Source organism: Oncorhynchus keta, chromosome 14, assembly GCF_023373465.1.
Source record: "Oncorhynchus keta strain PuntledgeMale-10-30-2019 chromosome 14, Oket_V2, whole genome shotgun sequence".
In the NCBI taxonomy this organism is placed as follows: domain Eukaryota; kingdom Metazoa; phylum Chordata; class Actinopteri; order Salmoniformes; family Salmonidae; genus Oncorhynchus; species Oncorhynchus keta.
This window is the reverse complement of record NC_068434.1, coordinates 9,700,174-9,707,591: the sequence shown is the minus strand read 5'-3', so window position 1 is coordinate 9,707,591 and position 7,418 is coordinate 9,700,174. Positions and strand designations below refer to the sequence as shown.

The 7,418-nt window shown below is 43.0% G+C and overlaps 1 long non-coding RNA gene across 1 annotated transcript; it reads left to right on the top strand.

The window, feature by feature from the left end:
• The first annotated feature begins 6,287 nt into the window (after positions 1–6,287).
• Positions 6,288–6,680, top strand: LOC127907406 (uncharacterized). The gene is made up of 3 exons (XR_008064359.1): positions 6,288–6,428; positions 6,459–6,488; positions 6,639–6,680. It is a non-coding gene; the product is annotated as an uncharacterized LOC127907406 (long non-coding RNA).
• Positions 6,681–7,418: the final 738 nt, after the last annotated feature.

Here is a 7,418-nt window from a genome sequence, read left to right as displayed (position 1 = left end):
AAACACAGCATCTCTCATTAAAGGGATACTTCGGGATTTTGGCAACGTGTAACGGCGTTCGTCTGTTGAAAGAGAGTCGGACCAAAATGCGGCGTGGTGGTTACTCATGTTCTTTAATGAAAAAACAACGATAAATGAAATAAATAAATATATACAAAACAACAAACGAAACGCGAAAACCTATACAGCCTATCATGTGATAACAAACACAGAGACAGGAACAATCACCCACAAAACACACAGTGAAACCTAGGCTACCTAAATATGGTTCCCAATCAGAGACAACGAGAATCACCTGACTCTGATTGAGAACCGCCTCAGGCAGCCAAACCTATGCTAGACACCCCTACTCAGCCGCAATCCCAATGCCTACAAAACCCCAATACGAAACACAACAAAATAAACCCATGTCACACCCTGGCCTGACCAAATATATAACGAAAACACAAAATACTAAGACCAAGGCGTGACACAACGAAGCTCTTTATCTACTTCCCCAGAGTCACATGAACTAATGGATACCGTTGTTATGTATCTGGATACAGTTTGAAGGAAGTTGCTAAATAGCGTCAGCACAATTACTAACTAGCTTTAGCACAATGACTGGAAGTCTATGGTAACTGCTAGCAAGCTAGTAGATATCATAGACTTCCAGTCATTGCGCTAAGACAAGTTATCATTGGCTCGCTAAACTACCTCTAACTTCCTTCATACTGGAGGCAGATGCATACATGTAAATATAGTATCCACAAGTTCATTTTACTCTGGGGAAGTAGATTAAAACACCCCTATAGTCCCATTGGACCGGGAAGTCTGCTAGTTTAGGGAATGACAGGAAATTGGGCGACTAACATGGTTAGCCAAGCAAGGCAGGTGAAGTTACTTCCTGAAAGACATGGTAGACATGCCATTGGTGGGTTGGACAAGCAATCAAAAATAATAATAATAACTGGTGGGACTTATATAGCGTTTTTCAATGACCCAAAGACGCTTTACTGTTGTATAAACTAAACAAAAACACAGAGATCAAAACAAGACGAGGCCACACTAACAGCAGGAAGAAACAAAAATGTGAAACAAATATAAGGTGTAAAGTCTTAAATGATGGGGAATGGCTTAAATAGGGGGAGGGGCTTAATCGAAGGAAGATAGTGTAATGGGTCCGTGTTTGAGTGAGCGAGGTGTGTGTGTGTGTGTGTGTTTGAGAGAGAGAGCGAGCGAGCAAAATAGAGAGCAAGAGAGGGTGTGTGTGTGCATGCGTGTGTGTGTGAGAGAGAGCGAGCGAGCAAGAGAGGGTGTGTGTGTGGGGGGGGGGCTTAAGGGTATACCATGGTGAAGAGGTGGGGCTTTAGGAGGGACTGAAATATGGTGATGGATTCAGTCGCGGATGGCCGGAGGGAGGGAGTTTCAGAGCCTTGGAGCAACCCTGTGGAAGGCCTCGGTCACCGAAGCTCTGGAGCTTGGAATGTGAACAGCAAGGCAGCCTTCTGTGGTGGAACGGAAAGAATGTGTGGGTTGGTTAGGGAAGGAGAAGGTCGCAGAAGTAAAGTGGGTGGCAAGGTGGTAAAGGGTTTTGTACGTCAGAAGGAAGATCTTGTAGTTAATACGTTGGGAGACAGGGAGCCTGTGGAGTTCATAGAGGACAGGGGACAGATGACGAATGGCTTTAGAGTTGTGAACCATTTGGAGCTTTTGGAGGGAGATTGCATTGATACCGGAGAGTAGCGAGTTACAGTACTCGAGACTGGAGGTGATGATTGCGTGGATGGGGGGTTTCAACGGCAGGATGGGAGAGAGAGGGTCTGCTCAACTTAAAAAATATATATATTATTAACCATCTCAATCCTACTAATTATTTATATTTCATACAAAAATGCACAAAAAATGACAAGGAAAATAACTTAATCAAAGACAAATTAACTATATTCTGTAATGCCACAAAATCTCACGTTTTTGGGATGTAAATTATACAATCTACTGTAACTTGAAGGAGGGATCCATGATACAGTACTTGAGGGAGATGTGGAATCAAGTACTATATTATGAGTGATGTCTGATGAAATTCTGTTGCTGCTTGCCGTGCTCCTTCACCAAGGGAAAAGGTTGTCTTGAAGGGTACTCAACCCTTCCTATTGATTCTGTGTGGCTCAACCCATTTGTACGCATCACACTCCAAGCTGAGGCAGCCGTAGGACCCCTGTCCACGTCTTGTGTTCTGCCTGTCTGGACAAGACTGTGACGTTCCTCTCAACATTTTCAGCTTGCTCTGCCTGGCCAGTCCAAGCAACTCCAAGGGGAGACACTCGCTCTCTCTCTTTACCACTCTCTACTTCCACGCTAATCACACACTAGACAGTTCCACGGGCTCCAACTCTACTTCAAAGTCAACCCATTTCCAGGAGTCTGAAGGGCTTGTCAGCGGCGCGGCGAAGGCAGGCGAGAGGAGGAGAGCGAGCGGTGGCCGTGTGGGTGGCAGGCAGGCAGATAAAACACATCCGCACACAGAGGTGTGTGTCAGCGCTTTACCACCGGGGAAAAACGGTATACCGGTTTCTATACTTTATGAATGTTTCTATACTTTATGAATGTTTCTATACTTTATGAATTTTTCGTTATGAGAAGGAAAACTTTGCCTTTTTTTTCCCTACCCCTTCTTCTTCCCCTCTTAAAATCTCCCCTCCAGTGAGAGTGCCGATGTCCTCATGTTCGCTGCGTGAATTAAGTTGCATTCCAAGCACCATTGTTAGGATAATGGGAAAAAGTTATCTTCAAAGCGTTGGTGGGAGAGCGGGCGGGGCCTGAGAGGAGCTGCCACTACCAGGCCTAATCCGTGAAATTACACCTGCCACTGTCACTGTGCTGTATGAGCACCCGACTGCAGCAGCCTTGTAAAACTATTCAAATTAACAAAAGTTTCAGATAGGGACTTAATTAACACCCTGGCCTCTCCCCTGGCACATCACACACACAGGTACTCTTTCATGTTTGTAAGAAGTGGAGAAAGAAACACGAGCTAAATTGGTTTTGGATGAAAAATTGCCAGGAGGGTATAGTGGGTTTTTACAACACCTACTCAGAGCCTTGGCAAGATGAAATGGACTAGGAGCTAAATGTTTGGTGGAACTTGGCTCTATCGCTCGCTTGTGTACGTACCCCCTGTTCTTCTGTGTCTCACTGATGTTTCACCTTTGTTTTGTGAGTTGAACAGAAATGTTGGACCGGTGTCAAACGCACAGCAGTAAGAGAAGCAATGACTCTATCGTGACTTTCCGGGCTACACTCTACCATTGGAACAAAAATCCTATTTTAACACGCCGTTGTTTTGAAAGTTGAACAGGTTCTCCACTCGTGTATCTGTGGTGATGAATGATTACACCGTTAATGTTCTCTAAATCATGAGCAGGAGGATTCAACTCTAAAATGAGCCCTTTCTGTCAGATTGACACACACACACACACACACACACACTGGGCCATTCCAATTATCACTCTGGTGACAGAACATGTTCCTTGGCGGTACTAGTGAAATGATGGTGTTCCGTGATTGCTGTGGCATCCACACGTCTCATTAACTTTGACAGGAGAGACAATGTAGGAGCACTTCTACCCTTCATCAGTGAACTCTGGTTGCATATCAACCCACCTGCTGTCCCTACTGTGGTCATAACAATGTTCAGCAATTAGGTGCCCATATTGTGCCTGAGTAACTCAATGATGCCTCTGAGTGACTGAGACTGAGGAAAGTGAGATTCTTTTTTCTGTGTAACGGGACCCACGGTCCACATTGACTGCGTTTTGGGTCCAGATCCCGACCGCAGTCCACTTGTTGAGTATGGCCGTGATAGACTTTGATCAGGTTGGGAATGATGAAAATCCACTTCATCTCTCAAAGCAATAAGCAAGGTGGCTGGACCCGTTAGTCTCCTCTCTCTCTCTCTCTCTCTCTCTCTCTCTCTCTCTCTCTCTCTCTCTCTCTCTCTCTCTCTCTCTCTCTCTGTCTCTCTCTCTCTGTCTCTCTCTCTCTCTCTCTCTCTCTCTCTCTCTCTCTCTCTCTCTCTCTCTCTCTCTCTCTCTCTCTGTCTCTCTGTCTCTCTGTCTGTCTGTCTGTCTGTCTGTCTGTCTGTCTGTCTCTCTCTCTCTCTCTCTCTCTCTCTCTCTCTCTGTCTCTCTCTCTCTCTCTCTGTCTCTCTGTCTCTGTCTCTCTCTCTCTCTCTCTCTCTCTCTCTCTCTCTCTCTCTCTCTCTGTCTCTCTCTCTGTCTCTCTCTCCCTCTCTCTCTCTCTCTCTCTCTCTCTCTCTCTCTCGCCCGTCGACTCAGTCATTGGAGGTGTTTGGACCGCCACCAAACTCTCCCCATTAATTATGTATCTCTGCCAGAGCAAAGGCCTGTATAATCTGCTTCATCTGGTGACAGTAAGTGACAACCTTCAGGACTAAATGGTGATATAGCTGATGCCGGTGCCTTTGATACCTGGCTTCCTCTCGACTGTCACTGGGGAGATCAAAAGGACCCTGATGTATCCTCTACAAATTCAAAGCGCTTGGTGGACTCATCAGGTAAATAAAATATGAATGTATTAATGAGGCAGTTGAAACATTTCACACGTTCAAACACGATGTGCCCACCACCCAAGTGATGAAAGAGAAGGTGTGGGTTGCTAGACTTCCCTGCCTTTCCAGATAGAACTCGCTGGATATTCCCCTCCCCTCTGCAAGGGATTGGAAAAATCTATTTTTAAACAAAAACTTTTGTAAAAAAAATCGTTTTTAGTTGTGACCTGGATTATCCTCATAGGGGGCACCATCCACCTAGGATACTCCCTTACACACTGCATAAAATGGCTTGTTTGCTAACAACCCCCTATCAACTTGTCTATTGTTCTCATTGAACATGGGACAAAATAGTCGAGCAATTCACATTTGCATTGGGATTTAAATAACATATTATTTGTTGACTTAATATATTACAAATTTGTTCAAGATCAGAGATCAGAGATGTTTTCTTAGTATATGCCTCCGGTGTTTTATGTTAGGTCATCATCATCTGATTCATTTTAGTCAGGATCTTTTGTTTTGGGTTAAGAGTGTAATGTGCACTCCAACCAGTGGTGGTAGCAATATGCTAAGTAGATGTCCATATGCCTGAGAAAGGAAACATAAAGCCGGGGCAAATTCTGTCTCTACGAAAACTCTGGGTTGTTTTGTTATGAGGAACACGTCACAACAAATCAAAACATGGAAATGGTTACAGAAATGGTACCACCACACTCCTCATCTAGGTATGAGGTAGTCTGATTATTAGTGTCTATCTACAGAACACAGGCACTGCTCCCATAGCTACCAGAGTTAGCCTGGCTGGTGTAGCTACTAGCTAGCCTACTGTAGCACTCAGCTAGCTAGCTACATAGATATATTGCTGTGTAACATCCAACAGATCACATAAATACTTTACATTCAAGGTTAGTAACTAGCTAGCTACTAACATTATTAAACTCTAATAAACTGGGATTTTTTTTTAAAGAATGTGCAGGTTAGCTAACCATTTTGCCTAGCTAATGCTAGCTAGCTTGCAGGCTAACTAGTAAATGTTTGCTAACAACGATTATAGGGCTAATGTTAACATTAGATAGCTAGACTAGCTACAATAACGGTTATTTCTTCTTTCTTAAGCAAATATTAGCTATAATAATATTCTAATCACATTATTGTGCTAATGATGGTTTTCTGGTTCCATAACAGGCAGTCGATCAGCTGAATACCAAGTAATGGAGATTGGAGAAAGAGAGACAAAAGGTGAGTTATTCATTAAGACTTGGTCAGACCAGTTCCACATGCTAAAATGGATTTTTGATTCATGTTACTTCTGTCAAGACATTTTTAACATATTATTATCAAAAAAAGGTAATGTGTGTCACAGTTCTCAAAATAAATATGAATTGATTGTCCCTCGCATGCTAACCCATAACAAGGGGGTCAGTAGTGAGAAATGGAAATGGTTGTTGTGGGATTCTTTTAAAACCACCAGTTGACTTTTGTTGCTAATACACTGCTGAATTTATCTTCTCAGATGTAAAAATATATTAGACTGAAAGAGAAAAGCATTAGAAACCCCAAACAGAGCAACAGCGGGAGCTCCAAAAACTAAAATGGCCAGAGACAGGTTAGTTTATAAATGGCATGCCAGAGACAGGTTAGTTTATAAATGGTATGCCAGAGACAGGTCAGTTTATAAATGGTATGCCAGAGACAGGTTAGTTTATAAATGGTATGCCAGAGACAGGTCAGTTTATAAATGGCATGCCAGAGACAGGTTAGTTTATAAATGGTATGCCAGAGACAGGTTAGTTTATAAATGGCATGCCAGAGACAGGTTAGTTTATAAATGGTATGCCAGAGACAGGTTAGTTTATAAATGGTATGCCAGAGACAGGTTAGTTTATAAATGGTATGCCAGAGACAGGTCAGTTTATAAATGGTATGCCAGAGACAGGTCAGTTTATAAATGGTATGCCAGAGACAGGTTAGTTTATAAATGGCATGCCAGAGACAGGTTAGTTTATAAATGGTATGCCAGAGACAGGTTAGTTTATAAATGGTATGCCAGAGACAGGTCAGTTTATAAATGGCATGCCAGAGACAGGTTAGTTTATAAATGGTATGCCAGAGACAGGTTAGTTTATAAATGGCATGCCAGAGACAGGTTAGTTTATAAATGGTATGCCAGAGACAGGTTAGTTTATAAATGGTATGCCAGAGACAGGTTAGTTTATAAATGGTATGCCAGAGACAGGTTAGTTTATAAATGGTATGCCAGAGACAGGTCAGTTTATAAATGGTATGCCAGAGACAGGTTAGTTTATAAATGGTATGCCAGAGACAGGTTAGTTTATAAATGGTATGCCAGAGACAGGTTAGTTTATAAATGGTATGCCAGAGACAGGTTAGTTTATAAATGGTATGCCAGAGACAGGTTAGTTTATAAATGGTATGCCAGAGACAGGTCAGTTTATAAATGGTATGCCAGAGACAGGTTAGTTTATAAATGGTATGCCAGAGACAGGTTAGTTTATAAATGGCATGCCTGAGACAGGTTAGTTTATAAATGGCATGCCAGAGACAGGTTAGTTTATAAATGGCACGGACCTCCCCACGCTGGCACTCACCTGAGTTTAATGTCTGATGTGGAGACGGACCTCCCCACGCTGGCACCCACCTGAGTTTGAGGACCTGATTGCATCAGCAGACCAGAGAAGAAGGGCCAAGCTCTTATGGGGAGAAAAAGCGCCGTCAGAACGAAAACCAGAGCAACCGTCCACATCCACACACACGCCATACACATACAGGCACCATTGCTGCTACTACTTATTGGGGTGATAATAAGGGGTATTTATGATTTATTTTATCTTGTACACTTCTTTTT